The sequence below is a fragment of the Crocuta crocuta genome, unplaced genomic scaffold (assembly GCF_008692635.1).
Source record: "Crocuta crocuta isolate KB4526 unplaced genomic scaffold, BGI_CrCroc_1.0 scaffold129, whole genome shotgun sequence".
Classification (NCBI taxonomy): domain Eukaryota; kingdom Metazoa; phylum Chordata; class Mammalia; order Carnivora; family Hyaenidae; genus Crocuta; species Crocuta crocuta.
In genome coordinates this window covers 10,754,192-10,780,886 of record NW_027551571.1, presented here as the reverse complement: position 1 = coordinate 10,780,886, position 26,695 = coordinate 10,754,192, and positions in this window count along the sequence as shown.

Genomic DNA, 26,695 nt, shown 5'->3' with positions numbered 1-26,695 from the left:
AGTCAGGGTAGAAGAAAACACATTGACCAGGGCACACGGTCACCAGAAGGCAGATTCTCCCACCAGTCTACCTGGCTTGGCCTCAACGAGGACTGGAACCCCATTTTTACTGTCCTTCGTCTCCTAGGGCAGCTCATCAGTGGGTCCCAAGGGCAAGAATTGCAGAGAGCCGCCCTCCAGGCATGCCGATTGTTCATCCCAAGGCCAGCCAGCTTTTCTACAAGGCATGGAGATTTGCTGCCCACGGACTTACCACTCCAGTGATTCTGCTTTCCATCATCCACCATTCCATGAACACCACCCTCACCAGTGTTGCCTACCATTGTATGGCCTCACTTTCTAGACGTTCCTTTCTAGACGTTCCTGCTGCATTAGACATGCCGACCATCATCTCCTTCCTAAAATCTGTGTTCTCTCATTGAGAGGAGCTCCTTCTATATCTCTGAATTCTGCTTTGTAGACATCATGCATTCTCCGTGTCACCATCCCTGACATGAAGATGCTCCTCGGGGCTCTGCCCTCAACACTGTCATTCTGTCACTCCCATGCCCCTGGCTGAAGCTCCTTTCTAAGGCTTCACCTGCTAGCGTCGGCCCCGGACCTCCCCTTCCAACCCCGTCTTCTGTGTCTGTGGCCCCGCAAACCCAAAAGCCCGCTGAACATTTCCTCTTAGATTTCTCACCTGTCAAATCTGCAGGTTCAAACCTGAACTCACCCTCTTCCCCGGCCCAAATCCTCTCTCACTCCTGTGGATCGCCTTTACTGTCCAGGTCCCTGAGTCAGGAATCTAGGAGTCGGTGTAGAGCTCTTCCTCTCCCACCCCGCCTGCCAACCGCCAGGTTAGGTGAATCCTTGGACCAAAATATTTCTCCCATCTGCCCCCTTGTTTTCCCTGGTCACTGTCCTGCTTGGTCAAGCCCATGTCACCTCTCGCCTGAATAAGCACACGCGTCTCCTCCCCGATCTCCAGCTTCCAGACTCTTCCCCGCGCATTGTCAAACGATCACATCCATGTGAAAGGCTGACTATATTCTTCTTAGCTGAGGTTTATTCTTCCTTTGCGATCAAGCTCAATTATCGCTTTCTCTGGGAAGTCTTCTTTGATTCTTGATCAGTGACCTGTCCCTTCTCTGTCTTCCTCAAGTACCTTGTGTAAGTCCGCCTCTGTCCCAGGCCCATACTCTTCCCCCTTGTTTATTTATCTATCTCTCAACAAGACTCTTAGCTTTCTGGCTCAGGGCCTGGTCTTCTGTACTTTTAATCCTTAGCACCTGTAACAATACCTGGTCTGAATGGTCTTCAATACACCAATACACAGAGGGAGGGAGGATATAGAGCTAAGGAGGGTCCCCAGGCCCTCTATCAGCTCCACCATCGATCTTCTGCATGACCTGGAGCATGCCATCTTAATTCTCTGAGTCTCAGTGTACCCATCTGCAAAATGATCTGTTTCGTTTATTAAAGGCAAATATGTTTCGAGCACCTTCTCTTCAGGGCACGATGCTCCACACCATGCCTATCATAAATGTAAACAGTTTCTTTCCTTTCCCGGGACCTTGCAGTTGGGTCTGTTTTAATGGGTCTATTCATTAGCAGGGACAGATAGCTCACTTCTGATGCACTTGCCATAGCTCTTCCATTACTTACATGCCCCCTGCATACGTCTCCTGGCTCTCCTGCGCTCTGGGGGAGGGTGTATGTCTAACCCAGCTAGGTCCTCCTCCACAGAGTATTGCAAAGGATATAAAGGTAGAGAATGACACACTTTGTCCACACGTGCCTGTGGCATACACTGTATGGCTTTGGGATCTGCATGTACCAAGCATCCTTCACCTGGGTAATTTTAGCTCCAAACTCCACGTCTGCACGAGTCACTGGGAAATCATTTTGTCTTGCCCTCGCTTGGGGAGTTTGAGCTCCGTGCTGTTTCTTGCACCCTCTGTCCGTCCCCTTTCCAAAGTTGTGATTTACAGGAGGAATAAAATGTTCCTGCCGATAACTGTTGAGAAGAGACTGAGAGGGACAGTCAAAAAGAAGCTAAATTGTCATCTTCCATCATGAAAAGCCAACAGATTGTTCCTCAAACTGTCACATCAAGCAGCAATATTTTACTGAAAGAGGTGGAGGGAAATGACACGAGCCTTAAGAGTTAAAAGTTGACACCTCTGGAGAAAAGGAAATAGGGAGTAAGAAGTTGGAGGAAACTTGCTTTTTTTTTTTTAAGTTTATTTATTTATTTTGAGAGAGAAAGAGACATCGCGCCAGCGGAGGAGCGGCAAAGAGGAAGGGAGAGAGAGAATCCCAAGCAGGCTCAGCACCATCAGCACAGAGCCTGACTCAGGGCTCCATCTCATGAACCGTGAGATCACGACCTGAGCCAAAATCCAGACTCAGACGCTTAACATGCTGAGCACCCCCAGGCGCCCCAGGCACTTGCTTTTCTTAAGAAGCCTTGCAGAACTGTTGAAACAACATGCATATATACCTTTGATTTTTAAAAAAATTAAAAGCTAAATTAAAGAAAAATTAAATCCTCCCTGAACTTGAGTAATAGCCCTTGGTGTGATGCCAATAACCCGAGCCACTGGCCATGGTGGTATCTGATGATGAGAAAGCACTTCTGAAAATCCCTTCCGGTCCCACCCCGACGCCGTCCTGTCCCAGTGAGCCCTCCCCTCTCGCCCCTCCCACGTGTCCTTCAAGACTCCGCGTGCACCTGCAGGGGGATGCGCGCCCAGAGAGTCCTAGGGACCCGCAGCTCTGCAGCCTGTGGCTGGGACCTGGGGCAGTCGCGTTGAGACCCACCTGGAATCCTGAGCTGCCATTCACAAAGGCCCTCCCAGGAGCACTGGGCATCTGTGTCAGGGGCCCGCCCCACCTCCTCATCAGCTTCTAGGAACCGAAACCTAGTAAATGCCTCCCCTGTTAGAAGCAGCAAATCTTCCTTTACGGGCGAGCCCTGCCAGACCCAGTGGCAGAATACAATTTCTCTCATTACACCGAAGCCTCCAGAGCTCTTGCCGATGGCAGCTGCTGCCCCATTAGGAACGCATTTTCCACGGTATAAACCACCCTGCCACCCACTGGGCAGCAGCCAGTCCCGGAGCCGCCGCCAGAAACAGCTGGAACAGGTCACTCACATCCACGGACTGTGGCGCCCAGAGAAACATTAGTACCCCAGATAGAGTGTCTCCTTCCCATGTGAGCAGTAGAAAGAGAGGCACCCGGTGACGACACTGAGTGTGTTGCAGTGACTGCGAGCCCTGAGAAGAATGCTCAGACTGTCCTGCACACCACCACCTCCCCCCGCACACACACACACCCCGTGTCCCTGAAGATGAGCCTGTGTGCCGAGTGGGCACCGGACGGAGCCCACCTTCTCGTCCTGACACACCTCAGGAAAGGCACAGCAGTTAGCCACCACAGCCGGGGACCCAAGGGAGAACAGGCACCGAGCATACGCCTGAGGCTCACACTTCGCTGTTACTCACAAATGGGACAAAGACATTTTTTCCATCTCATTTCTAGGGCAAGGACAGACGTTTGCTGTCTTGGGGGTTAATGGAGAGGAGTGAGAGGCACCGTAGCCTGACACACGCTCCCCCTCTCCCCCTCCCCCACCTCCGATCTGCCAGGACCATTTCTGGAAGCCCTGCCTCTCCTAACAGTACCGCTGGACTTTTGGTCAGAGATAATAAGTATTTGATTTGAACGTCCCAGCCCTAAACGGACAGCTCATCCTTGCCGCGGCAGACGGCCCACCAGACTCAGAGTGCTGGGCTGCATTTTCCAAATCCCCCGGAAAGCTCCAGGCATTGTAAGCGGGTCCTGCTGACCAGGCTGATGGTTTACAGCCCAGCTCTCCAACAATGCCATTTACTGCAGACGAAAGATCACAGCCAGCAGATGTGGGCGGCCTCGCTCTGGCCTCTTGAAATTGCATCTGTTTTGAAATGTGACTCGACTTCAATCCGGAGCTGACCATAACATCCACGGCATGGACGGGCCATGCTTACTAGATAAGCTTTTGATATTTGATGTTTGCTAATCATATTAAAGGCTTGAAACAAAATCCCAGCTACAATAAATCCTCACAATTGTACACAGGAGGCAGGAAGCACCTAGGAGCTCTGCCTGGGGGTGTGATCCGACACTGGGGACACAGAGAGAAGAACGTGGGTCCTGGAGGTCAAGGAGACGGGGAGTTAGAGACTCATTCTAATTCCTTCTGTGACCAGCAGTGGGTAAGTCACTTCCCCCGCTGGGCCTCAGTTTCCCGTCTTAGAATTATGGCTCAGACATACTCGAGTCCTGTTCACAGTTAGTGCTTGGGTGGGACAGGGAGACCAGGAGCTTTTCCTTCACAGCATCGCATGTGAAGTGTGAAGCGTCACATGGTAACGACTTTGACATTGCAGGCGTCCCCAGTTCGCTTTCCAGTGGATCGTGACTGTTTGCAAACCCGATGCTTGGTGTCCCGAGAGATCAGCCTATCAGAAGCATCACAGTAGGCGAAGGAAGCCTGCTTTCTTTCGCTTCCCCAGGCAGGATAGAAGCCTTGGGGCCTGGACCGCCACCGTAACCCCCACAAAGAGTCCGCGCCAGCTTCCCTCCCGGGAGCCGGGTCCCAGGAATGGAAGGTAAACTCTTGGGGGTTGAAAGTGGCTATGGAGGTCATCGAACCCCCAGTTCCGAGATGAACAGCCCACGCCCCACGCATCATGCATTAGTGCCTCGCTATCTCACCGACCCCATCCCACACCCACCATGTCCTTCATTTAAGATGTCCTCCTAGATTCTTCCCCACCTTAACCATTATCTTGTTTCCAGTTTCACTTACACTAAATTTCAAAGTGGATGGAACCTAAGCCCCAGGGGACTGAAGAGGACTGCGTACAGGGTCCCCACTGCTATTCCCCTGGCTGATTTCACTTTCGCTGCCCCGACTTCTCAGTGCTGACCTGGCCGGCACCCTATCCTTGCTTGTCCCTATTGATCCGGTTACTACTAATGGTACAGGATGTGACTTTCCCAGCACAATCTAACTTTTAAAAGGAGGCGGTGAAGCCTGAGCGCCTCCAAGGCCCTGAGGCGTCAGAGCTCTGATGGCGGAATAGCAGACGTCACTCAGGTTGTTCTTTCTGGACTCGGCAATCCCCCTGGAAACCCCACAAATCCTTGCCCCCTGAGCTCCCATCTTACTGGGTCATCTTGGGGCTCCCAGGGCTTCTCGGAGCCATCTGGCCAGAAAATCTGTATCACCATGTGTGAAATTCCACTTTGGCAACAAGGGAGAGATTCTGCCTATATCCGTGGAATCTAAAACCGTCTGCTGAACTAGTGCCAGGCAGGTATACGGCTGCGGCAGAAGGGTACAGAAGCTTTCCTTCCCAGGAACCGTGCCAAGGAGCCTGCCGGCCACTGTACGAGCTGCCTTCACCTCCCGTTCTCAGATCCTTCAAAACCCCTCAGCAGAGCGAAGCGATTGGCCCCTAGCTCTGGGAGGGGGACCTTCTCATCGGTATCAGTACAGGACATCAGTGAAGCAATTTCCTTTGTGGGACTAATTTAGGGTCTGCTCATACAATAAGGCCAACCCGCTAGGCCATGTCATGAACCAAACAGTTAAAAAAAATTTTTTTTTAATGTTTATTCTTTCTTTTTTTGAGAGACAGAGAGAGACAGAGCATGAGCAGGAGAGGGGCAGAGAAAGAGAGGGAGACACAGAATCTGAAATAGGCTCCAGGCTCAGAGCTGTCAGCCCAGAGCCCAATGCGGGGCTCGAACCCACGAACTGTGAGATCATGACCTGACCTGAGGCGAAGTCAGGATGCTTAACCATCTGAGCCACCCAGGCACCCCCTAAGCTGGCCAGTTTAAAACTGGATCTTCACAGCAAGTGCTCACAGGCAGGGTCACGTCTCTTGCCCATAAAGGAGGAAGCAACATGCCTCAGGGAAGAAGATCATACAAACGTCAGTTCCCATGGCTGGAGCCCCTCCTCAGAGCCAGGTACTGAGCAGATAGTACTTCACTAAAATCTCCGAGCCAACCTCCTTGGGGTCTGTGTTGTGATTCCCTCTTTGATGCATGAAACTCAAGACCCCAGAAGGAACAAGTAGATGCAAGACACGAGCCTGAGTCTCTGACCCAAAGTCTAGTCCCTGCCATGAAACTTCTCAGCCTCCACTGTTTCCCAAGAAGATTAAAGACGGAAATTAGGCCATTTCGACATTTCACGAAACCCTAGATAGACAGACAGACTCACAACTGCCTTCATGTCACTGCTGGTCCCTGCAGGCCCGAACAGATGCCTAGGGCTCAATGTGACTCCCAGGTGCCTCCGTCAGAGCCTCTGAGGAGCTGGTATCACTGAGAAACCTCCCTTTCCGTCTAGCATCCAATGCCCACCAACCACTACTGTCTCAGGGGCTTCCTGGCACAGTTTCTCCCCCAAACACTCTTCTGAGGCCTCAAGCTGCCTTCTTGCAAGTCATGGACCCAGACATAGTCATCAACCGCCAGGAAAGGAGATTTGCCGGGCTTTGCACGAGAGTTTTTGTTGCCATTGTTTTGTGTTTTACTTTTTAAAACATAGTAATAAAGTTCATCTTTCTTATATGAAAAATAAAATTAATTTTTAAAGTCTCTCTAGTTCCATCAATCAAAGATGGCCACCGTTCACGCTTTTTTTTTAAATTATTTTCTGTGCATAATTGTGCTTCTGCTGCTCTAGGACACTGGTTTTGTCATTATTGTGACCAAATGCACAATTTTGTATCCTGTGTCTCCCTCTTAATGTTATGACATAACCATTTCTCTCTGTTTTTATAAATCCATCATAAACATCCTTTCAATAGCTACGTAAAACCTATTGTGAAGACAGAACACGGTTTACACAGTGAATCCCTATTGTTGGGCCTCTAGGTTATTCCCAATGTTTCCCTATTATAAACAATGCTGTAATCAATCTACTTGCTTATAATTTTCTTTAGAAAGATTTCATAAAGTGAAATTACAAGATCAAAGTGTAGGAAGAATTTAAGATTCTTGATAGATGTATCCAGATGGCTTTATAAGTATTTAAATATATCTTAAATAGTGATTCACAGCATGTCAAAATAGGATGGGGCATTTCGAAATCACCTGGTCCAACCTCTTCTCCTTCCAGATGAGAAATCTCAGTGGTTCTGTGAGATCATGGCCAGTAGTCACCACTCACTCAACAAAATGGCTCCTACCGTAGAACTTACTCACTTCCAGCAACAGTATGCATTTGGCCTTAGCTCATTTCTTTGCTCTTTCTTCTGCTTGGACTGTCCTCATATTGCCTCCTGGCCTATTTCTCCTTGTGGAGAAAAACACACAGACATCAAGTGCTGTGGACTCTTCTCTGGGAGGTTCTCCTTCATGTCAGTTGGTCATCAGCTATGCCAGAAGCATGACGGGCCTACAGGCATCTACACTGGTGAGACTCTCCTCCCCCAACTCTGAGAACCACACCTCTGATCCCATCCTCCAGGCCAGGGTACGCCTGCCTCAACTCATGAGCACATAGCAAGTGTTCAATCCCACTGAACATTTTCTTCCTTCCCTGGCCCAGCCCCAGCCCAGCCCTTGACTCCAGGTCATTGCCAGCCAGGCCTAGCCACACTGAGAAGCAAATTCCTCAGCCCCTTCCAGGCCCCCCTGCTACTGTGCCCAGGGTACCCAATATCCAGGTCAACACTCAACACGAGGTTGTTGTAGGGAAAGAGATAAGCTTCTCAGCCAGAGACCGAGGTTCAAATTCCACCTCTAACTCTTATAGGCAGAGACCTTGAGCAAGCGACATGTCTCCCTGAGTGACAATGTTCTCACCCATGGAACTCCTTCTAGTAGCTTCGGGTTACCATGAGGCGCAAGCACTTGTAGGGCAACACTTTCCCTTTCCTGTTACCCAGGTACTTGTCTCGATATACTTACCCCAGGGGCCATCAGTAACGGGCAAGAAACAGAGTGGGCAAGCTAGAAAGAACCAGAAATGATCATCCCCTTCTCCTTCAAAAGGCTGTAGGCTAACGGGGACGTCTTTGTCAGGAAGCAATGTGTACAAAGACAGGAAGCCTGACTGTGTAATTATGCTGGGATTCCTTCTAGTAATTAGCTTTTCCTTATGAGAAAGGCAAATAATTATCTTTCTGCCTCAGATTCAGACAGCACTTTCAGAGGCATCTACCCTCATATCCAGGAGGGTGGGAGGGAGAGGATGCCACCCAACTAAATACAGAGCTGTTTGAAGCCAATAAGTATTCTCAGGAATTGTGTGGACAGACAATGCAACATTTTGGAAGATGCTGAGGCTTTTGTGTGATGCTATGGAGTTTCCCATATGACAAAAGTGAGTCCTGTTTGAAAGTGGCAGGCAGGCAGCGTCCAGCAGGAGGTGAAGGTCAGAGCCGGGTCCATCCCCAGGAGACTGTGGGAAGTTCGAGCAGAGGGGCCACACTGGGAGAATGGAGAAAACATCCCCAGGCCTGCGGGGCCCTTCCAAACAAGGCCCAGAACTCACTCCTGGCTGCCCTGAATTCCTGATGCAGCCTCACCCTTTCCAGGATCTTCTCCACCCCCACCTTCCTTCCAGACCCAAATATGATTCTTCCCCCACCGCCCCTTCCTTCACCTGGCCCAGGCCTCAACCTTCAAGAATCTTTCAAGTGTAATCTCATCTAGCAAAACTTTTGCCTTCTTTGAATACCCCCCTGGTAGGGTCAAGGCTCCTCTCGAATTTCCCGTACCGCGTGGTATTTCTGTCACCACGGCACTTCCCAGGTGGCGCGAACCTCACTAAAATACTGTTCTTGAGGGCAGACAGCACTGTGTGTTCATTTTATAGCTCCTAAAGCTAACACGGTCCCAAGCACCCGGTAAAGCACTTGTGGAATGAATGCATGAAAACAATGCGTTGACTGACAATGAATAGATTATTGATTAAAAATAAATGAATGGATGAGCGTATTCGTGAAAGAAGCCAAGTTTACCTTTGGACAATATGGAGCCTGGCTTGGAAAGGAGCACCTAAGAGACTAATAATAGACCCTACCCTGGTGCAGAAGGGGTTTTAAGTAGAGCAGAAAAGGTTGGCACAACTCTGGCTGGCTGCCGACAGGCCAGCACCAATGTCCTGAAGACACATGGAGACCAGCATCAGTCACGTGCATCCAGCTAACTACAGGCAGACAGAAAAGGCTGTATTGAACTTGCCGTGTGATGTTGCCATACAGTTTCCTCAAAGCCATGAACAGGAATTTGAACTGAAATCATTCACTTTGAAGGAACTACATTAATTCTTCCTGGCCGTACAATATTGCCTAATAAGTTTGTCACTGTGGACAATTTACATCTGTCTCAACAAGTTTACGTTCCCTCTAAGGTCCAGTCTGTCTCTACACAGAATTCAACACGCACAAGAATCCACCTGTCCTCACAGATGGGTCATGCCTTCCTGCTTGTGGACCGCTCCCACCGCCAGATGGAGGGGCCGCCGACAGGGGTCTGTCTCGCTTCTGCACTTCCAGGCTAAGAGCACTTTAATAATTATCCAGAGAAGACGCTCCGTTCCTGTTTGTGCAAATAAGCGAGCAAGTGAATTGATACCTCAGATGTTTTACAAACTCACCCAAACCCTTCCTGACACATCTGCCCACCTCTCATGCCCTCAGAACCAATTCATAAACCATCCTTACTCCTGCCCACACTATAAAGCTGCTTCTGGAAGTGTCAGAAGGTCCCTCTGGCTGCCTAGAAATGACCAGATGCTGCATTTTTCACTGTTCCAGGCCCTGCTGGAGTCGCCGCGGGAGGAGGGACCCTAACAAGGAAGAGAATGTGGTGCCTGCCTTCAAGGAGCTCACAGTCAAGGCGGCCTCAGAGCTGTGACTGCTGGCAGCTGGTCACAGAGGTGCCATCATGGAACCACAAGACCCGCGGGACGGTGACAGGGAGAGTCCCATTGTGTGGAGTCCGCAGTGGAGGCCATGGAGGCTGGGACCGTCCAGGGGACGGCAAGCCAGCGGGGGGTCCTAGAAACGTGCTGCGGCTGAAGGGACCCAGGGGCAGGGGGGAGGCTGGCCAGCTCTGCGGAGCACTGGGAAGGAGAGAAGAAGTCTCCAGGCCCTCTGGCTTTTGCGTCTTGAGGAATGGGGGCTCTGGTGGAAAGAAAGACTGGAATGCACCCCACTAGAACCCACCCTCTCTGGTTAGCTACGGACCAGCGCATGCAGGCCCCCTCTGCCCAGGACTCCCTCCGGAGGGCGGCCAGGCCCCCAATGGCAGAGGAGGAGGGGGGCTCTAGGTAGGCAAGATCAAAAGACCTGAATCACCTCTGGGGTCACGGTGACAAAATGCTTATGGGCTGGAAGAGGAAGGAGCCATTCGAGTGAGGAAATGAATGCTGGCCTTTTCCCCCCCAGAAGGCACAATGGGAGCCAGTGGGGAGGGAACAAAGCTGGCCCACTTGGGCGGGAGGCGGGCGGTGGGGAGCGGGCCCTGTTCTCTGGCCCAGGAGTTAATGCAGGCCAGGGAAACAATGAGAGCGCTGACCCGACCTCGGCTTTAGAGTGAGAACGCTGCCGAGGTCAGAGCAGCCCGGCCCCCAGCGAGGTTAACCACATCAAAGCCCCCGCTGATCGCTCGGCCCACTGTGCCCCTAATGACTGGAAAATTGGAGTTTCCACCAGCGCCGGCCAGCTACCTCTTCAGGTAGCCACGGAGCAGGGGTGGGAGCCACCAAGGCGGGGAACCCCCCAGCCCATCAGCTCACCCACTGAGTGACCTTACCTTGCTTTCAGATTGCTCTGCTGGGGCCACCCTGTCACCCACCCAAGCTTCCCAGAGCTTCCACCCCACCTCCTGACTTCCCTGTTCTGTTCTAGGTTGCAAAAATGATGCTCAGCTTTTTAATTTGTCAGAATGTTGAGTCAGTAGGTGATAAATTTCAATAGCCATCCTTTATATGGCTCTTCTTTGGCCTATTATAGAAGGAAGGCACACCCACTTTGGAAAATGGAGACAAAAGGAGAAAATACACATCCTAGAGAGAAGCTCTTGCTGACATCCCTCATGTACGGCTTGCCTGGCTTCCCCTATGTATTTGATTTTACATGCTCAGGGTCCCTTTGTGCTTATGATTTGATATCCTGAATGTTTTGATTTAACAGTGTATCTTAAGAACATTCCCATGAGATTAAAAACTCTCCACAAACAAGATGTTTAATACCTAACATCAAGTTCCAGGACAACCATCCCTAGAATAGCAGGAAGTGGCCCATAGTGTGATCAGCATTCACTAGTAGGTAGCTTCTAGCATCTTATTGATACAAATATTTCTATAATGAATGTCTCTGGCAGGTCCCTGACTATTTCTTTGCAGTAGATTCTCAGAGACGCATTAATAAAATGATCCAATCGAAGAGTGTGAATGTTTTGGAAAACAATTCCTTTCCATTTTTAAAAATGATGAAGAAACAATCAATATGGTGATCACTGAGAATACAGGGACCACTAACAGAGGGCCTCTACCCTTCGAGAGCTCACAGAACATAGGCACACACACACCACTCTAATTCCCACACTAAATGGACACCATTATTATTTTGCAGGGGCACAGTTGAATAAAAAATACACTACAACGTTAAAGAGCAATTGCAGGGAGGGATGAAAGTCTTCCCATACCTCTGGGCTTCCCTGTAACACACAGCTTGGATGTTTAAGCTTTTATCATTTAAGAGGCATTTACATAGCACACTTGATCTACGATCCCCACTCTTCTCAAAGTGAAGCCTATGGAAGGTTAGTAACTTAGACCGTACAGACACCTGCCACCCATCTGCCAAGCTGGTTCCTGCCTCTGGACCTTTGTTGGAACAGGCTCCTGCCTAGAACGCCTTGTTCCAGAAAAGTTCTAATCAGACTCCAAAGACCAGATCCAGTCCCAGCCCAGAAGTTTCCCCAGGCCTCCCCAGGCTACACTGAATTCATTTCAAGCCCATTGCCATGACCACAATGGTCAGCCCAAAATGAAACATGAGCAACTTGAGAGCAGGGACCCCATCTAATGCCTCTCACAGAACTTTGTATATGATTGGAACTCAGTAATGTTTAATGAATCAGTCAAAAGATGTATGCCACTTGTCAGAAGATAAACTGAGTCATACTAAAGTTTGTGGAATTCAGTATTTGAGCAACAATAGATTCCAGGTGCAGCACCAAACCGGAAGTGATTAGGAGCATTCCATGGATGGGAGCTAAGGGCAAGACTTTTATGGAGACAGGAAGAAGCAAAGCAAGAAAATTATTGGATTGGTTATTGCTCAAGCAGGGGCCTGATTTGGAAAAGCCTAGCTGCCTGTTTGCGATTGGTTGTCCTTAGGTTTTGATTTCTTAACCTTGATGCAATGCAGGCTTAGCTATTGGTTTGCTTACTAAGCTGCTAAGCTTTGAACCACCTTAGTCCAATGGCCCCCTAGTGAAATTAATTTAACGTGTTCTTTGCTATTTACTAATTATTCCTTTCATGCTCATCCTGTCTCTTCAAATAGACAACATAGCATAATGGTCAAAAGTTTGGAGTCAAGGGCGAAGATCACATCTGAGGTCCACCTTCACTGGCCTTGTTGCCTTGGGCATTTTCAGGTTTATCGTGTGTAAAATGCCAATAATAATAGATTCTATCTTTTTGGGATTGTTGTAAGGATGAAGTAATGTACCAGAAAGCAAGGAAACTTTCTAAGATACTAGGCTTGTGTCAAAAGGACATAGGAGCAAATTTGAAGGATTACTTGTGGCCAAAAACAAATGAAAGTAAGAAGAAGAAAAGAAGGGAAGGAAGGAAGGAAGGAAGGAAGGAAGGAAGGAAGGAAGGAAGGAAGGAAGGAAGAAAAGAAAGAAGAAAAAAGAAGGTAGGTAGGAAGGAAGAAATAAAAGAAAGGAAAAGAAAAGAATGAAATGTAAAATCTATAAAAATTTTTGAGTTCATAATAATTTCTTCAATCTCGGTGTTCAATAAGGAGATGTTTAGGCACCAGGCAGTCTAAAAATTGATGAAAAGGAGGTATCTATCATTTTAGAAAAAGAATTAAATAACACATTTATCTCAGATTAATTTGTTAGCACAGAGTAAGAGTTCACGAATGTTATGCTTTACTGAACAATTCGAATATGAGTTTTTTGAGAGCAAGAAATGAATTTCTTCGTATGTGTTTTAATTCCTTTCTTCTTTTGATTAATTATCTCTGGTTCATTAGTGACCGCTCGGGCTTAGGTTCTTGATAGGTACAGAGCAAGTATCGGTCCATTCCCACTTCAGAATCCGCAAGTCTTCCAACATCACAACCCTCTACCTTTGACTTTGTAAGAGGCAAGATGAGTAAGTTCCGCAGGCAGAAGGCAAGGGCTTTGGGAGGTCACACTTTGATCCAGGCAGGCAATTCCCTCCCCTCCTCTCTCTGCCTCACTTCTTTGATGGGAGAAGAGGAAGGAATCTGCTTTAAGAAACCAGGTCATTAGAGCTAAAAGGGACCGTCACAAAAACTCGATCCAACTGCCTTGTTTGCAGATGAAGGGACTGGGGCTCTTGAAGGTTAAGTGACTTGCCCAAGATCACAAAACCAGTCAGCTGGGCTCCAGCTGGGGATTCTTTCCGCTGTGCTGCTTCTAGTAAGTCGCTAAAAAAGAAATCAAAGTTCAGCTTTAAGATTGCAGAGATGGATTTGCTGAGGCAGTCAAGCTCTGTTCTACTTCTGGAGAAAAGGAGAAAAAAAACCAAGACTGGTTCAACCTCTCCGGGCGATACCCGTTCTCAGGTGCTTTTCTGCACAGCATTTGGAATATCATTGATGGATGTTTCATGGCTATTTCAAGGTGAAATCACAGCTTCTGCCAAATGCTCCTGGGACCAGAGGCCGCCAGACCAGACTCTGCAGGGGCCTGGCACTCTGGGGAAGCACAGGAGCTGTTAATTGCTACTCTCTCACCCCCAGCCCGGCCATGAGTACCAACGCCAAGGCATCCAGACCAGGCAGAGAGAAGATGGTCAGCAGAAAACCCCACTGTATATCTCAGCCCAGGGGGAAAGGGGCCTTCAGAGCATGTGCGATCGGCAGCTAAGCCAAAATGTTCAAGGGGTGGCCGAGGTAAAGCTTCGAGGATAGTCTCAACCAGTGCCATGGCTTGAAGGACATCAAAACATGGATGTCACCGACCCTGAGATCTCAACCTCATCTCTCCACATTTAGGCATGTGGCCTAAATGGCACTGTTACATGTCTGCTGTAGAATTGTTGCTTTCCTGTCTCATCCCCTCTCTCTTCCTCTCTCTCTCTTCCTTGTGCTCTCACTAAATACTCTTCCCACAGTCTTCCCATCTACAAATGACACCCTCCACTCAGTTGTTCAAGTCCCAACATCTGGGAGCCGTCATCACCCTGATGCTTCCAGCACCCTCTAGGGCCATCCAGCAGCAAGTCCCATTGGCTCTACCTCAAAATCACTTGCAAAGCCTGAAGCTGCCATCCTTCATCACTGCTACCAAACCACGGTCTCCTCCACCTTGGGCTGCACCTGCTCCTAAGTGCTCCCCTTCCATTCCTGGCTCACCCTTCACCCCTATGCTCCACCCAACAGGGATCATCTTCTTAAAATGTACACTGGATCATATCACGTCCTGTGTCAAAGCCTCCAGTTCAAATAAAACCCGCAAGGTCCCCAGAGGGCCCTGAGAGCCCAGCCCCTGCCTCTCTGTGCTCCTGTGCAAGTCCCTCTTCGTACCAGCTATATACCAGGCACATGGTCTTTCTATCCGTTGAATGCGTGATGCCGTGGCCACCATCTGGAATGTTCTTCATACAACTGCTGCCATCACACCCCTCTGGGCTCAACTCCAATGTCAGCTTCACAGAAAGCACTGCTAAGCCACCTCTACATTGTTGCTTTTCTCTTCCGTAGAGCCCTTCTCACTACCCTCCTTAATGCCATATTTGTTCTTCTGAATGTGTGTTCATCTCCACCTTCTAGCGTGGGCTCCATGTGGACAGGACTTGGCTTGGCTTGTTCAGGAATGCATCCTCTCTCCCTCACACATCGCAGGTGCCAATAATTTGTTGAAGGTACGGATTCAGCTTCTAAGGGGGGTTGAGGCAAGTGGACAGCCTCTATGAGCCAACAAAAAGAAGACCTCCTTCAAGAAACGTTCTTGACCACACCCAGGACCCTGCGGGAGCCCTGACGGTCTGTACAATACCAGTTCTCCGACCTGGCTGCTCATTCATTGGAATCACTGCAGTAGCTTAGAAAAACACGGAAGCCTGTGTTCTGTCCCAAGCCAATCTGATTTAACTTGTGCCTGAAGATTGGAACATTGGAAATTCCCCAAGTGATCTAGTGTGCTGCCAAGTTTGGGACCCACTGGTCTATACCTCTTACAAAACAGTGTGTAGAAACCAAACATTATGCACAATCCACATTATTTCAACCTCTGAGGCTACATCGTGTCAGTAGAGCGAGGCTCTCTGCTTAGAGGATGTTCTTCCCCGTTCTCTCTCCAGCCACTCAGGCCTTTGTGTCCCTCGGATACACTGAGCCTGAGCTGGGATGTCACCCTCCACATGCCTGGCCTGGCCTTATCATTCTATCTCATTACTTTGAGATATAATGATTGAATTCTCTCTAAGGCACATGTCGCTGCTTGAAATTATCCTCATTTTACAGAGGAAGAGATGGAAGCACAGGAGGACCAAGCAATTTGCCCACATCCTGTGGCTCCCAGTGGGACTGGACCTCAGGCGGAGTGGCCGTATGAGGCCAAGCCCTTACCTGGGGCTTGCCCTGCCTCTAGCACTGACATTATGCTACCAAGTCCCAGCATTACCGAATCTCTCTCCAAGTCTAGGGCTTTGTCAAGTATAAAGTAGGGGTAAAAATGACCCCCTCGGAAGGTTGTTGTGAGAACTAACGGAACTAATCACTGTAAAATACCCTAAGTGCCTGCCATATAGGAAGTGATCTGAGGTGTAGCCCAGCTTTGCTATCTCCCAGCTGTATGACCCTGGCAAGTTAACTTCCCTGGGCCTCAATGTCCTCATCTCTAAAATGGGGGTAGTGATATCACATTCCTCATGAAGGTTTTGTGGCAATTAAGTGAAATAATGTATTTAAAGAGCTTAGATAACCAGTAGACACATATAAGCTCAACAGCTATTACTTGTTGATGGTATTATTATTCTTACCATCATTATTCCACCTCTACCTTTCTCTAGCGGCGCGCATTTTACAGTTTTATCAGAGCATAGAAACCATCTCAGTGTCTGCTGTTCTCATCAATCCTATATCTTAGTCCTATATCCAAGATGTCATAGCTTCTTTAATTATCATCTTCATGGCAGTAGGATAGGCTATCAAGATGCTGACCCATTGGCGATGGGTTTTCAATTCCACAAACATTTTCTGAACCCTTACTCTGAGCCAGCTCCATCCTCCGGGCTTCAGATGGTACAAAGGAATATTTGTGAGATTTATTCCCTTCCCTCAGGAAAACTGCAACACAGGGGGTTACCTACTGTAGCCGAACCTCAAGAAATCTCTCTATCAGCACAAGGGAAGAAGAAATCGATTTAGTCTAAGAGGAGATTTAGATTTTGAAACTGAGCACACACCTTCTAAAAAGATCTTTTGGTGAAGATAAGCCAGAATGCTAAGAGATTGGAAACGGAGAAGGGTCCTTAGGATCTTCGGGTGCATGATGCTTACTTTGCAATCTGGGAAGCAGAGACCCAGAGAAGGCAGGCGAATTGCCCAAGGCCACACAGCACACAGTGCCAACCTCATGGGGAAGAAAGCCCACGGCAAGAAGAAAACAAGAATACGCAATTTTCGATTCAGGAGGGACAGTGAGACAGACAATCCCAAGCAGGTTCCCAGCTACCAGCGCAGAGCACAAGGCTGGGCTCAAACCCACCAACCGCAAGATCATGACCTGAGCCAAAGTCAAGAGTCAGACCCCCAAGCAACTGAGCCACCCAGGTGTCCCAAGTTTTGTTTTGCTTTTTCTTACTTAAAAAAAAATTTTTTTAAAGTTTTATTTATTTCTGAGAGAGGGAGAGAAACAGCGTGAGCAGGGGAGGGTCAGAGAGAGAGAGGGAGATACAGAATCTGAAGCAGGCTCTAGTCTCTGAGCTAGCTGTCAGCACAGAGCCCGACGCAGGACTTGAACCCACGTACCGTATGATCATGACCTGAGCCAAAGTTGGATGCCCAACTGACTGAGCCACCCAGGTGCCCCACTTATTATTTTTTTAAATACACAGTTTGCTAGCCTCAAAACTTTGGCTCTAGTGGAAGTATGATTAAGCTATTACTCTGCACAGGATTTTTAAATTTATCTATTTAGGCACCTGGGTGGCTCAGTTGGTTAAACATCCGACTTCGGCTCAGGTCATGATCTCGCGGTCCATGAGTTCGAGCCCCATGTCAGGCTCTGTGCTGACAGCTCAGAGCCTGGAGCCTGCTTTGGATTCTGTGTCTCCCTCTCTCTCTTCCCTCCCCCACTCACTCTCTCTCTCTCTCTGTCTTTCTCAAAAATAAATAAACATCTAAAAAGGATTTTTTTTAAATTTATTATCTTTATGAGCAAAGGTCTTCAAGATAGTTAATAGTGACAGGGAAACTGAGGTTCAAAGAAACCAAGGGACTTATCTGAGGTCATCCATCCTTCTGGTAAGAAACAAAGATCCAAACCCATTCTGCCAGGTCCATGCCTTTTCCTGCTGTGCTTTGCTAGAGTGGCTTTGGTTTTACTATTATTTAATAATTACTTAATAGACATCATAAATACCTGCAGGTTTCACATTCACACCGTGAAAACTTGAAATATCAGCTCGGTTACTGAAATCATTTCCTTTCTTATACAGTTAAGAGCATATATAAGTCACTGGATTATTTCTTTTATTCCAAAGTCACTGTTAACTGAGTGACACCAAGAAACCCTTCTGCTGTCAGTGTGCTTGGGAATTGCACACGTGCCTCGGCTCCAGAGGGTATCAGTATCGTTCCTACATGTTTTATGGTTAAAACTGACGAATATTTATTGCAGAACTGCAGGGTGCCAGTTACCATCTCGGGCCCTGTCTACGCTAGAGGCTAAGGCAGCCAGGGCTGTGCACTTTCAAAGGGCCAGGAGTAAAGGTGTCAGGGGACCTAAAGGCAAGTTTTCCAAACTCCCCATCGTGGTGGGGGTCCCTAGTTAGAGAGGATGCTTGGACCTCTGGGATTGCTTTGAAAAGCTTTTGGGAAGGAGGCCCTGTGGGAAATGCCTGGAACTCTCTCAAATTGGCTTCATTTCAGACCCCCAAGACCAAGAAAGCATTCAAAGGGGAGTCCTGAAGGAACCATTTATATGGAGATCTTCTCGGGGGCGCTGTTCGGGAGCTTGGACGCAGTCCACGGCTAACAGGGCTATTTCTGTTCCAACCAGAAGACGCCTAACTATCTCTGGCTTCTAACCAGTTATAATGGCTAAATACACCCACTTAAAAACGAAAGAAAGGAAGAAAGGAAGAAAGGAAGAAAGAAAGAAAGAAAGAAAGAAAGAAAGAAAGAAAGAAAGAAAGAAAGAGAGAAAGAAAGAGAGAAAGAAAATCAGAGTGAGAGACAAAGGGGAGGAGGGATATAGAGAAGACAGAAAGATAGAAAGACAGACAGAAAGAAAGAAAGACAGACAGAAAGAAAGAAAGAAAGAAAAAGAGAGAGAGAAAGAAAGAGAGAAAGAAAATTAGAGTGAGAGACAAAGGGGGGGAGGGATATAGAGAAGACAGAAAGAAAGAAAGAAAGAAAGAAAGAAAGAAAGAAAGAAAGAAAGAAAGAAAGAAAGAAAGGAAGAAAAAAGAGAGAGAGAAGGAAGGAAGGAAGGGAGGGAGGGAGGGAGGGAGGGAAGAAAAGAAAAAATTTTTAAAAATCTAGTCAAGAAAGAAAAAGAGGAGATGTGTTTTTCCTTTAGTCTTGTGCTATTGTGGAACATTTTAACTGGAAAGCACCTCCTATCTTAACATCCAGGTGTTTGGAGTTATAGGATCCTGATTCCCACTCAAGAGAAATCCATGAGGAATGAGAGATGGCCAATGAATGGTCTCAGGACCCATATTACAGATCGCCATACACCCTGCCCCCAGACTGGTCGTCCAGGTATATCTGGGACCCTGGTGATATTTTCCAGGGGGTCTCTGTCATAAACAAGGCCTTCCCTCCTCTTCGTCCCCCCATCCCTCATTCCCTCACCCCTCCCTCCTCCTCCACCATCCTGGAATCTGTATGGGTAGGAAGTCAGAGCTCAGGAGCTGGAGAATATGGTGTGTATGGACCCTAGCTCCACCTAAGTGTTAGCTTTCTTTTGTGTATGAAACAGGGAGGGTCCTTGTGAGGGTGACGTTCAAAGGTCCCTATAAAACACCAAGAAAGCACCAGCCAGCGGAGGTCCCCTTCTGGTAACGGGTTATGCCTATTTGTGCTTAGCGAAGACATTGCATGGGGTTCCGTGGGGCACACAAAAGTTTTCAGAGAATAAATTCCCATTCCAGATCCTCAGCTTCTCTATGTTCTCTTCCCCAAAACCGACTGGGAGCCCTGCCGAGATCAGCGTCACACTGAGACCAAGGTGACCATGAGCTAAGTCCTAAAGGCTAAGTACCTCATTAAGCATTAAATTGAGGAGAGAATGGAAAAGAATTTCAGCAGAAGGACCCCCTTGTTGGAAGGTAAGAAAGCACGGATATGCCTGGGCAGACAATGAGATCCACCTCTGATTTATCTTGCAACAGTAAAAAATGTCAGGGTGCGGCTAAGAGAGTAGTTAGTCCAGCCTTCAATAAGTGCTGGTTGACCTAATGATTAACTAATTGATAACAGAGTTCCTAAGTGCTATCTCCTCATTAGAAGCTTTTGTGATGTTGATTGAACTAAGTAGAATCCCTTCAAGTATTTAGGCTCCAGTGACAAGGCTGTTGCAGGGGGTTTTCCTGAGGGGCACCTGAGGAAAGAGCCAGGCTGCTGGGCTGAACCACCCAGTGGCTGACAGAGGCTCTGGGGAACCACCAATGGTCTTCGCCGCCATATTTGTGGCAACCTAACATTCTCCAGCCTTTTTTGTGGGAAGATAGGTCCTTACTCTTGTCCCCCCTTCTCTTTTATTGTTTGTAATTAATTCTGGCCTTGCCCCCAAGCAACCCCAAAGCACCAAAGGAGTGTGCAGGTCACTGGTCCCTTCTCCTCCTGGGACACATCACTCTTGTCTAGCGCTGGCAAATTTCCTATTGACCACGTTGTGATCAACTGTTTCTCTTTACACCAAAGCCAATAGACCAGTGCTTCTCAAATTGTAATGTGCCTTTGAACCCTGGGGTATTTTGTTCGAATGCGGGTTCTGATTGAGTGGGTGTTGGATGGAGACCACTGTCCTGTATTTTGAACAAGCTCCCCGGGGGGTGCCCATGCTGCTGGTCCACAGACCACACTTTGAGTAGAAGGCTATAAACTGGGATGGCAGCTGTTTCCCTTCCGCTCATTATAAGAAAATCTCCATGGGAGATCAGGATGATCATTAATTGATGGGATTTTCTCTGTCCCTCCTTCTGGAGAGTTGATAAGAACCTCTAGCACTGGTATAGCAACTTAGTATTTACAGAGCCATTTTATGTCTTCTCTTTTCTCTTCTACCCACCCTGTGAAGTAGTTCAGGGAAGTTTTAAGAGAGGCTGGGGGGTCCCCATTTTCCAAGCAGCCCCAGTCTGTGTGGCCCTGAAAAGCTGACTGGCCTCACCCATGCCTGTCCTCCCCACTGGCTCACAGCCCACAACACTGGTGGCCTCTGTCCAGGAGCAGAGAGAGGAGGTGACGGAGAGCTTTCTGGTAAGGGAATACCTTCTTATACCCCACTGATGGTCAGGAAGCCGCCATGGCTCCCAAATCATCCTGTCTTCTTGGGCCTCAGCGCATTCCTCCAGCCTTAAAGTAGCCTGCAAAGATCTTGTGTCCTGAAGGCTGGGCCACGGGCACATCTCTCCTCTCCTCTTCACAACAACCTTGCAAGATAAGACTCGCTATCCTCTTTTTTACAGTTAGGAAAGAAAAGCCTAAAGAAGCTAAATAATTTGCTTAAGGTCACCCAGCAAGTTACAGGGCAGGATCCAGAGTCAGAGGCACCAGACACTCAAGTCTGTTCGTGTCAAAATCCATTACGGCTCTTAAAGATATTACTTAGACTCTTCTTCTCTATGTTTCCCCACCTCACAGTGCCTTGCTCTTCCAGAAATGTCTGCTGTGTTCTGGAAACATCTGCCACACAGAACTAAATTGAATTGAACGATGCTTTATAAAACATATTTCAATAGCTTAATGCCTCCTGAAGTGACTCGGAGATGGGAACACGGCGCTGCATCCTTGAAACAAAGTTAGTACAACTTTGTGCTGGTGAAATTGCTGCAGAGAAAACGTTATAAATGGAAGAGTTAGAAACAGGGCAGCAGAGGGACAATAGTTATTTATTTCTGTTTTAAATGCTGGTGCAGGTGGGGCGCCCGGGTGGCTTAGTCGGTTAAGCGTCCGACTTTCGCTCAGGTCATGATCTCGCCGTTCGTGGGTTCGAGCCCCGCGTCGGGCTCTGTGCTAACTGCCAGCTCAGAGCCTGGAGCCTGTTTCGGAGTCTGTCACTCCCTCTCTCTCTCTGACCCTCCCCTGCTCACGCTGTCTCTCTCTCCTAGAAATAAATAAAACATTAAAAAAAATATTAAAAAAAAAATGCTGGTGCAGGTACAAAAGAGATGGATATCTACCCATGGATAAATTTACTTCCCCTTTTCTCCTTCATGTTTAGCAATAATAAATACGAATAATAACAATAAGTACTCTTTTTTTAGCACTTATTACTTACCGGATACTGGATTAGGTATATGTTATGGAGCATAAATCTTTACCAAAAGCCTAGAAAGTAGGCGTCGTTATCTTCAGAGCCAAGGAAGCTGACAGTCAGCAAGTGTGAGAGCCCCGCCCCCAATCACATCCTTAGTAACTGGGTCTCTATCATCCTTCTGACTTGGTCTCTCTTCCTTATTTTTTGCCACAGTCTCTTCCCAGGAATGATGCAAAGTTGATTTGAACCTGAGATCAAATTGACCACTATGAACACTCTGAAATCACCTACAATATTAAGATTGTCTTCTCGCATCTATGATTTTCTGTCCTCTGCTCCACCTGATCCTCATACCTGACCCTTGAAACAGGTGCACCGGTGGCCAGGTGGTGGGGGAATAAGTTCAAGCCCAGAAGAGGTATCAGTACAAAAAGCTCCCCAGGTTCAGCCCCAAGAGAAACCAATTTACTCAGAGGTCTGTTCCCCTGTGACACTTTATTTAACTACAGCCCATCTTTCCATGTCTGGTGAGACCGGATTGTATGGCTTTGGGCCAAAGTCTGTGCGATACTTGCAGTGAGCGAACAGAACAGAGCCATCCGGAGAGAGTCATCAAGTAGGAATACGTTTCTGAACATGCAAATATTAACATCTCAGAGCTCGGTTCATAAAAAGAACCGTCACACGAATACCTCACTCCTAGTCTCACAACTTAAACAGTTGTTGAAAGAATGAAACACAGCATCTAGAATGATTTCACTCTGACTTTTCAGGTGGTGAAAGGAAAAGGAGATCGTGAAAGCTATGCTCATGTCTGGCTCAAATTGTCAGTAATTTCCCTTTTATAGAATTGATCCTCCATGAATGACTTCCCCTGAGTTCCTGGCATCATTTCAGACATGAAAAGCGGGGTAAAAATATGGAGGAAGATCCATATTTCAGTTCAGTAGTCCGCTGGTCTCAGGTTCATTGGTATCGGTCTCTGATATAAGGACAGTCATTGCCTAGAAACAGGTGGCTCAGCTTGGGAAGGAGAACATGCAGAACGGAGGCAGGGGACACATTGGTGACTTCCTCTAGTTGCCTTACCCGACCAGGGAAAGAGTGGAAGGGGACAGAAATGTTTCTCTCTCCATCCCTTTTATCTCCCGCACTTGGTATCATGCGCAGCGTCAGCACCAGTGACGTTGGCGGGATAGAAAGAGACAGGAGACAGGAGGTGGGGGAGGAAGGAAGGAGCCTCCATCCTGCCCAACAGGGTGGGAGGGGGCATGATGCCAAGAAGCACAGCCATGTGAGCAAAGAGCCAGGAGCGTGGGCTCTCGGTGGAAGGGGCCCAGGAAGGGAGGGGAAGCAAGAGAAGAAACTGGATCAGGAGGGTTTCCACGCCAAGCTGAAGAGCTTGGTTTTTATTCTCCACGTGACAGTCGTGGGTCAATGAACGGTTTCTAGGGAAGAGAGAGATGCACCGAATCGCATTTGAGAACAGCATTCTGGCTGCAGTGCAGAGAAGAGGGGTGGTCGGGGGGAGCCGTGCAGGCGTGGGGACAGGCCGTGGGGCGGCCAGAGCAGAGGGAGGGCGGTGAGCGCCCTGAAGGCAAGAGACCCCAGGTCTTGGTGCTTGCCTGGGTGCTAGGGTGAAAGACGGGGAGAGAAAAATCAAGGCTGACCCCCAGATTCTTCCTGCACGGGCGACCCAGGGGGAGAAGCAGGTTGAAAATGTCCAGGGAGGAACATGAGAAATAGCTACTCTCTGTTGCTTTTCTGTTTCCCTTTCATTTAGTTTGGACAAGAGAGGCAACAAGAACTCAATGACGCCTTTCTCTTTTCAGCCGTGTTGGTCATTCACTGAAGGCGATGGGGAGGGGAGTGGTGCAGAGGGCGAGGGCGAGGGTATTAGCAAACACAGAGCTAAAGCCGCGCAGGGGTTGTTAAACAGAGAGCCGGGCGCGGACAGAGCACCTGCCGCGTGTGGGGTGCCCCGCGCCGTCGTGGCCAGTCTCCGGCGGAGCACCCCGCGAGCTCTTTCCAAACCAAACGAGGTGGAGAGAAAGAGCAAAGCCTGCACCCCGTGGGTAGCTTAAGGGGCGTGGGTACTTGCTTTAGAGACCCTCCTGGCTTAACCTTTAGAGTTTGTTTTTTATTGCAGTGATTTTTTTTTTTTAATTTATTTCTGCGCATGGGTTTTCTTTTAGTTTCAAAACAGCTGCCACCTGCTTCTACCATTTTAAAGTGAGGGAGGTGCCTACTCCCGCGCCATGGCCCTCCCCTTCTCGCAGCCCATGCGTCTGGGACTCTGGAAGACCCTTGCGCCCGGTCACCGGGAGCAGGAGCCAGCAAATGCCACGCGCCAGAGGCTGAGTCTCCACAGCGATCTCCTCGGGTCCCAGGTGTCCCCCCACGCTCTGGGAGCCGGGCCCCCCCCCCTCACAGAGACTGGCTGCTTTTCATCCTCTAAGGTCTTCCTTCTCTGTCTCTCTGTCTGTCTGTCTCTCTCTCTCCCTGTCTTTGTCTCTATCTGGCTCTGCCTCTCAGCCTCTCTCTGTTCAGCTGTCTCTCTGCGTCTCTCTCAATCTCTGTCTGCCACTCTGTCTCTCGTGTGTCCGTGTCTCTCTTTCAACCTCTCTCTGTCTCCATGTCTGTGTCTCTCGCTCAGTCTCTCTCTCTCTCTCAATCTCTCTGCCTTTCTCTCTTTTCAAATTTCAAAGCAAGCCCTTGAATGACTGACTATTCAGGGCAGGCAGAATGAGGCCTCTCTCGGGCTGGGGCCGCAGTCAAAGCCGCCACACTTCTAAAGGGGCTGCGGCCCGTCTACCGGGGAGCAGGAGCGGGCGGTGGTGGCGCGGTGGCTGCGGCCCGACCGGCCATCTGTATGCAAATCTCAGCGGACCCAGCAAACTTGCATCAGCCTGGCCGGCCGGCGGGCTTTACACTCGGCAATTATCAGCGCACATCGGGCCTTTGTGCCCGCGGCCCGGCTTTGTGGGTGCCGAGGTTGCCCAGCACCTGCCCCTCGGAGGTGGCAGATGGCAAGACTTGGCAGCAATATGGAAGTTTGCCTGAATGTGGCCGAGCCACAAATGGACATCTTTTATTTCTTCCTGGGGGGTGGGGAGCAGAAGAGAGGGGATTAGTGCTGGGTTGCCATCCGTTCACGCGCTGGGCAAATATTTATTGAGTGCCTACTATGTGCCCTCGAACTGGCCAAGCCTCACAAAGGAAGGACATGGGGTGGGTGTTTTACTAGAAGGAAAAAAAAATCCGAGAAGGGGTTCTTGACCTTCAAAATTGCTACATATACAATTGGCCAGGCAGGTTCTCTTCTGGGGACTCCCTTCCCCCACCTCTGTTCTCTCTCTCTCTCTCTCTCCCTCTCTCTCTCTCTTCTCACACACACACACACACACACACACACACACACACACACACCCCTCCCCCTCCCNTGTTCTCTCTCTCTCTCTCTCTCCCCCTCTCTCTCTCTTCTCACACACACACACACACACACACACACACACACACACACACACCTGTCCCTGCCCCCCACAGAGCCATCTATTGCCTGCCCAACGTGCCCACACGGTGCACGTAGAGTACTTTCTACCCAAAAGTGTGTGTTGTCTTGACCCCCAGGTGAGGCGGGCCTCTGCCACAGACTCTAGATGAAGACAGAAAAGGGCTGTGACTCGCTCAGTCGGCCCTTGGAACGGCCAGTGACTGGGGCTCACTGCAGAGATGGGCTGCGGTCATTGCTCTGCTGGAGAATGAGCTTCCTGCCGGACATGCCTGTGTGAAGCCATCACCCAGTGGGCTTTGCACGTTTCCCGATGCTCGCCATGAGCCTAGTCGTACGGATATTCTCAACCATTCTGTGACTTGTTGTTTTCTCCATTCAACAGAGGAGGAGGCTGATTCAGAGAGGTTCGGTGAAGACAGAGATTTTAGGGTGAGCTGGGTGGGGGTGCGGGAGGGGTGGAGACCAGATTACACCTTGGACTCCTGGCCCCCAGCATGGCGCTGTGGAGTGGCAGGCAGATCTTTCCTTCAGAGTGAGTTGATCTCTTCCTACCATGGCCACTTTCATGCCAGCCTATTTAGAGAAACCTTTGGACAGGGTCTAAAAGTCCTTTTTTGTTTCCACATAATGTATTCGCCTGGCACTGTCACTCCCCGCCAGAGCCTCACTTCGTCCTTGACCTTCTACCCACCCATCTCTTCTCTGACCCGTCCCTGGGCCTCACCCCATCTCTCATCTTGTTGGTAGTGTCGAGCTCCGTGCTTGGTTGTATTTTCCACGAACAACCTACCTCCTGTGGGAGCTGAAGGCTTTGGGGACGTAGCTACGAAGCTCTTGCTCTAACCTGTGGAATGAGTTGTGTGCACACGTGGATGAAACGCTCTAGGAAAGCTGCGAGAGTTAGTACCTGGCCAACCCCTAAGAACAATGAGTAACATTCCCCGCTGGTTAATGAAAACAAACCACCAGCAAAGCCGACATCTATGTCAACACCTCTAAGGGAGAAAGTCAAGCCTGGGTTGCAGTGAGAATTGGGGACGAGGAAGGTTGTGGCTGGCGTTTGGATCCCGTCTGGAGGATGAAAGGACCTGGGCAGGGACAGGGCTGGATGCCTCTCACACACACTCACCGATAATAACTAATACCATTTATGCAGCCTGACGGCACACAGTCAAGATGTCCAGTGCGATGCATGGTGCCAAGGCTGTTTCCTGTCACCAAGTTGTAGACCCCTGGGAACTGATTCTGAAG